The 6,730-nt window shown below is 41.2% G+C and overlaps 1 long non-coding RNA gene across 2 annotated transcripts in view; it reads left to right on the plus strand.

The window, feature by feature from the left end:
- LOC116094223 overlaps positions 1–3,244 on the plus strand; it is a 6,199-nt gene extending 2,955 nt beyond the window's left edge. Inside the window, exon 3 of one of the 2 annotated variants that reach the window (XR_004120005.1) lies at positions 3,158–3,244. This is a non-coding gene — a long non-coding RNA (uncharacterized LOC116094223). Of the gene's footprint in view, positions 1–2,195; positions 2,466–3,157 lie in introns of those variants that run through there. The other variant, XR_004120004.1, reaches the window with a different exon arrangement.
- The last annotated feature ends 3,486 nt before the right edge of the window (positions 3,245–6,730 follow it).

Raw genomic sequence — 6,730 nt, forward strand, 5'->3', positions numbered from 1 at the left:
TTTTATATCAAACAACTTTTATAATACTTATTTTTATTGTTATAATATTTTATAAACTTTAAGGAATACGACAAAAAAGATATTGTAGGTATTGAAGGGGGGGTCTCTGGGAGGAACGGTGGTACAAAAGGGAAACAAGAATGTGATTCAATTATATTTAATTGACATATGTTTTTAAACATTAACAAAGTCAGATAAATTGAAATCATGTAACTTTTCTCATCATAATGCAATAAAAGTTTAAAAAATACACTTTATTTATTTATTTGTTGGAGGAACACTTGCTTGTGAGATCAGAAGACAATCCATACATGGGTCCTAGGACTGAACTCAGGTTGTCAGGATTGGTGGCAAGTCACCCCATTCATTGAGCTACCTCGACAGCCTGATTATGGTTTTGTTTGATTTTATTTTGTGTTCTGTTTCTCTTATGTGTTTGTCTCTCTCCCTACACCAGCAAATTGGTACAAAATATTTCGACCAGCACTAATGTACTGGAGAGATCTAAGGATTCTTTGCATCTATGTTTGTTTTCAGGATACAGAGATTCAAAGTCATTTTAAAACTCTGCTCTTTCATCTATAGAATCAACTTGATAAACAGCTCAATTAGTCTTCAACTTAAAAACAATTTTTACTTCCAATTTTTTAAAAAAACTTTTATTGCATTATGCTAGGGCTACAATAGTGAGACTCTGATGAAAGAGATAGAAAGAGAGAGAGAGAAAGAGAGAGGGAGAGAGAGAGGAAGGAAGAAGAGAAGAAGGAGGAGGAAGAAGAGGAAGAGGAGGAGGAGGAGGAGGAAGAAGAAGAAAAAGAAGAACAACAACAAGAGAGAAATAAGAGAAAGAAAGAAAGAAAGAAAGAAAGAAAGAAAGAAAGAAAGAAAGAAAGAAAGAAAGGAAGAAAGAAAGAGAAAGGGAAGGAGGGAGGGAAGGAAGGAAAGAAAGAAAATGGGAAAGAAAAGTGGAGACTAGAGAGGGTTTATTGGTTAAGAGCACTGGCTCTTTCAAGAGACTGAGGTTAAATTCCCAGCACCTACATGATGGTTCACAACTGTAACTCTAATCCCAGGGCATCCCGTGCTCTTCTCCAGCCTTCCTGGGTGCACCATGCATGCATGTGGTATGTAGACATTTATGCAGACTAAAACCCACACACATAAAAACAAAGAAAAATTTGTAAAGTGAAGAAGAAAATTAAAAGGAAACAAGAAAGTTATCATACCTCATCCTGGACAGAGTGTATTTTTTTGGTAACTATGTGGTTTACAAGGAAATATCCTCTCTGTAGAACCCCAGTAAGCTCACGGAGAAAGAAAGAACTGTAAAGTCACCTGAATCAGGGCCAGTCAATGATCAAGCTGGCTTCTCAAACCATTAGATAAGAAGTTGAGGGAGAGTTTGCCGTGACAGATCAGGCTCACAGCACTTGAACCCACTGATGAATTTCACTAAAAGTAGAATGGCTGGACATAATGTTCTTCCACCTGTGTGATATTCTTGCCAAAAAAATATTGGATGTAATCAAGCCTCTAACCTCAGCTTACAGAAAGTAAGTTTGGGGAGCATGTTAAACACAGCACCACGAAGACACAATGAGTCAAAGCCAGAGTGTGGGAAATTCTGCAGCAGAAGAGAGTTTATCCAATAAATAATGGTCCTAAAAGAACAAAGAAAACTATTGTTAATTAAAAGAGACACACCAAATGTGGTGGGTAAATTTGATGGTTGACTTGACAGGACATAGAATCATCTAGGAGACATAGCTTTGGGTGTAACTGGAAGGGGGTTTCCAGAGAGGTTTTTTAGTTTTTTTTTTTTAATTAGATATTTTCTTTATTTACATTTCAAATGTTATTCCCTTTCCTCATTTCCCCTCTGAACCCCCCCCCCATCCCATTCCTCCTCTCCCTGCTCACTAACCTACCCACTATTGCTTCCCTGTCCAAAATGTATAACCCAAGCTAACCTCGAACTTGTGATCCTCCTGCCTTTGCCTCCTTCAGCAAATCCTACTGGTGTGCGCCACCACAAGTGGCTTCTAGAGAGGTTTAACTGATTTGGGAAGACCCACCCTGAACACAGACACCGCCACTTTGTGTATGGGAGTTTACCTCTCTTTGCTTCTTGGCTACTGGCATGATGTTATTATAACTGTCTCATCTTCTGTGTCCACGCCTTCCCCACCATAAAGGACTGACTATAGCCTTCTGTCCAGCATTGTGTCACAACAGTAAGAAAAGAAACCAGTGACCCAACCAAATACAAGACGTGGAACCTTTCAGACATTTCAATTTGAATGAGCCAAACACGCAAAAGACATTTCAGAGACGCTGCAGACACCTGAACGTGGACTAGAAATTTGATCCTATAAAATCGTAGAGTCAGATGTGATGACACATCCCTCTAATCTCAGCAGCTGTGAGGTGGAAGCAAGAGAATTTGGAGTTCAAGGTCATCCTCTGGCACACAGTGAGTTTGGAACCAGTCTGGATTTCATGATAAATATAATAAAGAAGATAAGGAAATTTTAGGTAATGCTACAAGTGATAAGGGCTTATATTATAACTAAAAGTCTAGCTATGCTAAAGGGACATATGAAAGGAGAGATGGGTGAGATGATACATTGCATTTGGATCACTTTAAAATATTATAATCCCCCCCACACACACACCAGAAAAACTCAAGTTGGGTAGAATTGAAGTATAGGATGAGAATTTCCTCAGTTACTAGAGCTTAATAATGGGTACATTAGGTCTGCTAGGCGATTCTTTCTAAGGTCACATGTGTCTAAACATATCTGCAATAAACAGTAAAATAATTAAATATTTTTTTCAACAGTTGTCCCAGAATTGTGGGCACTAGGAGATTTTGTGGGCGCATTGGGGTTCTTTTAAGACAAGCAGAAGATGCTGGCTCAGATGACCCATGACCAGCGGAGAGACAGCTACAGTTGACCTTACTGTGTGGGTTGGAAATAAGCCCTCTGGCAGTGGTTCTCAACCTTCTAATGCTGCAACCCTTTAATACAGTTCTTCATGTTGTGGTGACCCTCCCCCTAAACTTAAAATTATTTCATTTCTACTCTATAACTGTAATTCTGTTACTGTTATAAATCATAAAACAGCTCACAAGGTGAGAACTATTGTCTTATAGGTATTTACTGATTGAAGATGAAGATTCTGTTCCGATCAGTAATTGAAGTTCGAAAATTTGTAGCATCCAGAAAAAGGGCAGAGAGAAGACACGCTGTCCAGGATGCTCAACTCCTGGGATTGTATAACAAAATCTTTCTGTCATTTCCAGAGCAAGGCATTCTGGGTTCTCCAAAATCACTAACTGGAGGGTAAGGCTGGATTTTCAGAGACTTGCTAAGTGGGCACCCGCCCTCTCCGGCTGCTGGCTGTATGTGTGTGGCTAGTTTCTTTAGTCTGGTGTATTGCAACATTCAGCGGCCTCCCTCCTTTCTACCCAAGTTCCAAAAATGGTATAATTTGGGGGGCTTATGACCTGTCCATCCTTTCGATTTGTCTGCGTGCATATTTTAGCTCAGTTTCCAGCAGCAATAAAGAAGGGAATCAGTGGAGCACTTACTGCTGTGAGCAGTCCCCTAAGATGTCTGAGAAAGCAGATATGTTTAGGTAAACCAGAAGTGAGAATCCTCCAGGGGCAGCTCAGCCACTGAGTTTAATTGGGCGACAGCTGCTCTCTCTCCTCCCTCCCTCGCTCCTGGTTCAGCTTGCAGACAACAGGGATTTACCAGTTAATTGGCTGTTCCCAGGATTGTCATTCACTTAGGTCCTCTTCCCAGTCTTTCTAACTACAAAATGCTTCTCTTAAAATAATTTGCTTACATTGTGGCCCCCCAAAACACTAGTTGGACCCTCAGACCTTTAGGATGTGTGGAAGAGAGGCAAATGTATGCAGGGGGTGGTGCGTATTGTTAGGATTTGGGGTGCTGCTGTGGAAAGTAAAGGGACCAGTGTCCTGGGTTGTGCATTACATAAAGGTGTTGGATGTGGTTCAAGTCTCAGAACCAGTTGGGCAGGTTGAGGAAGTTTCTTTCTTTTTCTTACCACCCATCTGAACAGAGAGAACTTTTAACTTCATCAGGTGAATGGTTTACTTGGAAGTGGTGAGAAAGGTCAGCAAGCTGGGGGTTAGATTTCACAGCTCTATCTATCATCTTTTCAATAGGTGCTAGACCCCCCACCCCAAACAGACATAAGGCCACAGAAATAAGCAGGAGGTCTACTGGGCCCACCAGCCCGCAATGCAACTTTAGAGCTTAGCTGCCGATGGCTTTTTAAGTTGGCTGGCTGCTGACGTTAAACATAGTGGGGACCATTGCCAACATCAATACATCATGCGTGTTTGTATGCTTGCCTGCTTCGAGTTGCATTATGGTACTGGGTTTGGGTGGTCACTCTGACTTCTCTCTTGACTGCTCAATGCCAAACTACTGCCCAGCTTCCTGACAAACTATCCTAGAACCTTCTACCCTGCTCGGCCCGGTGGAAAGTTCCAGAATAATTCAGAGAGTGTTTTTCTTTGGATTGTTTTGTCTTTTTTTTTTTTTTAATTGGGAATTTTGCCATGTAGGAATTCTAATTGGTTCCTAGGAGATGAGATGATTCTTTTGGCTGCAACAACCTCTACAAGATTTCAGCAAGGCCATTCTCTGTTTACCAAATGAATACACTGGCCCCAGGAGCCAAGTTGAAATCAGTTCCAGGCCTCTCTGCTAAAGAAGAAAAGAATGCTATAAGTTATAAATCAGCAGGAAAGTCTGGGGGTTGAATTTCAATAAGTCTTTTTTAACGGGACAGTTGGTACTGATGGTGGGTGAGGTCAAGTGGATTACAGTTAAGTGTCTTGTTAATATGTCCAGTGTGCCTTACATCTCAGTTGCCTCTCCACTACCCACTCCTGCTACTCAAAGTAGGGGAAAGGAATGTTTAAAAATCCTAGTGTCACTAGTAGAGAGGTGACTCAGTGGTTAAGAGTGCTTGCAGCTCTTTCAAAAGCCTGAATTCAAGTCTCAGCACCCATCCAGGGCGGCGCACAACCACCTGTAACTCCAGCTCCAGGGGGTCCAACATCCTTTTCTGGCACTGCACACATCTACATATGAACATAGACACACAGACACATAGTTAAGATAAAAATAAATGCTTGTTGGTTTTGTTGTTTGAGAGAAGGACTTGCTACATAGCTTTAGTTGGCCTGAAACTCACTACATAGACTAGCCTGGCCTCAAAATCACAGAGATTCACCTGCCACTGCCTCCTGAGTGCTGGAATTAAAGGTGTATGCCACCACACTAATATACTACTGCATCTGGCTAAACATAAATCTTAAAATAAATAGAGATAGATTGATAGATGGTAGATAAATGATGATAGATACTTACACGGATCGATAGATAGATAGATAGATAGATAGATAGATAGATAGATAGATAGATAGATCCATCCCAGTATGGGATAAGAGAGATGACTCAGCATGTAAAGGCACTTGCCACCAAGCCTGATATGACCTGAGTTTTATTCCCTGGATCCACATGGGGGAAGGAGAGAACCAATTCCTAAATGTTGCTCTCTAATCTCCTAACATGACACAGCATGGACATACCCACATACATATATGCACATACACACAGATAAATAAACATGATCTTAAAAAAAACCCACCATTATCTAGACCCTTCCCCATACCAGTGACATCTCTCTTGGTGGGGTAGGGGGCATTTTATTGCTTCTGTTCTTCAGCTTGTTCCAAGGTAACTAATGCATGTGTCAAGAGCCATCCATCTCTGCAGTGGAAAGAACATTAGCATTCACAACCCTTCCTTTCCACTCATGAGTTTGCTAGCTTGCAAAGTCAGGGGTATCTCTATGCTGCAATGATTGGAGCTCAAAATTCTATGATTCTCTTTCAACTCTCTCAGCTGGAAGCAAGGTGCATCCCAGGGGCCAGCTACTTTCCCATCACACCTAGGTCGTCTCTAAAGCTGACTGCCACCTAAGAAGATCTATCTAATCGGGTCAGTGTGCTGGTGAGTTCAGATTGCCTTACCCAGCTTAAGTAAATATGTAGTGTTGGTTTACAGAGGAAAAATACAAGTTCCCTGGCGTGTCTGATATGTGTGGGCCTACCAACTAGCTTCAAGTGTGCAGTGGAATTTTTTCCTAATGCATATTTAAGTTCCCCTGGTGTGCAGTTTCCAGCTTCTCTGATGTTCAGCTAATTGGAAATGCACCTTATACTCTGGAAAGCCTTAAAATAAAAATGGATCCCACCTCTTTGTCCCATTGGTGGAAATTTAAATAATTATAAAGCTAAGAAGACGGTTAACCAAAATATGTACTTGGGATCTGGCCTGTACTTCAACTAGATATTATTGGAGAGAGAGAGAGAAAGAGAATGAGAGAGAGAGCGGGAGAGAGAGTTTTTAACTCCTGAACACAATTAGTCGAGCATAAAGGAAGTTTAAAGGGGTGCTAATTGCTTTTAAAAAGATAAATTGAATTGAACCAGAGAAGCAGAAAATTACCTTTGTTGAGAATCATCGTGGTTGTTTAAGAAGGGGAGGGCTTGTTGAATTGGAACAGCTGATTGCACACAGCTGAGAGGATCTTACCTCTTTCCCTACCAACCATACATCCCAAGGAAGAAATTTCAAGTTAGCAATGTCGCCCGGGGAAAGCCAGGTGGGAATTCCCCAGA

This window comes from Mastomys coucha, unplaced genomic scaffold (assembly GCF_008632895.1).
Source record: "Mastomys coucha isolate ucsf_1 unplaced genomic scaffold, UCSF_Mcou_1 pScaffold16, whole genome shotgun sequence".
NCBI classification, from domain to species: domain Eukaryota; kingdom Metazoa; phylum Chordata; class Mammalia; order Rodentia; family Muridae; genus Mastomys; species Mastomys coucha.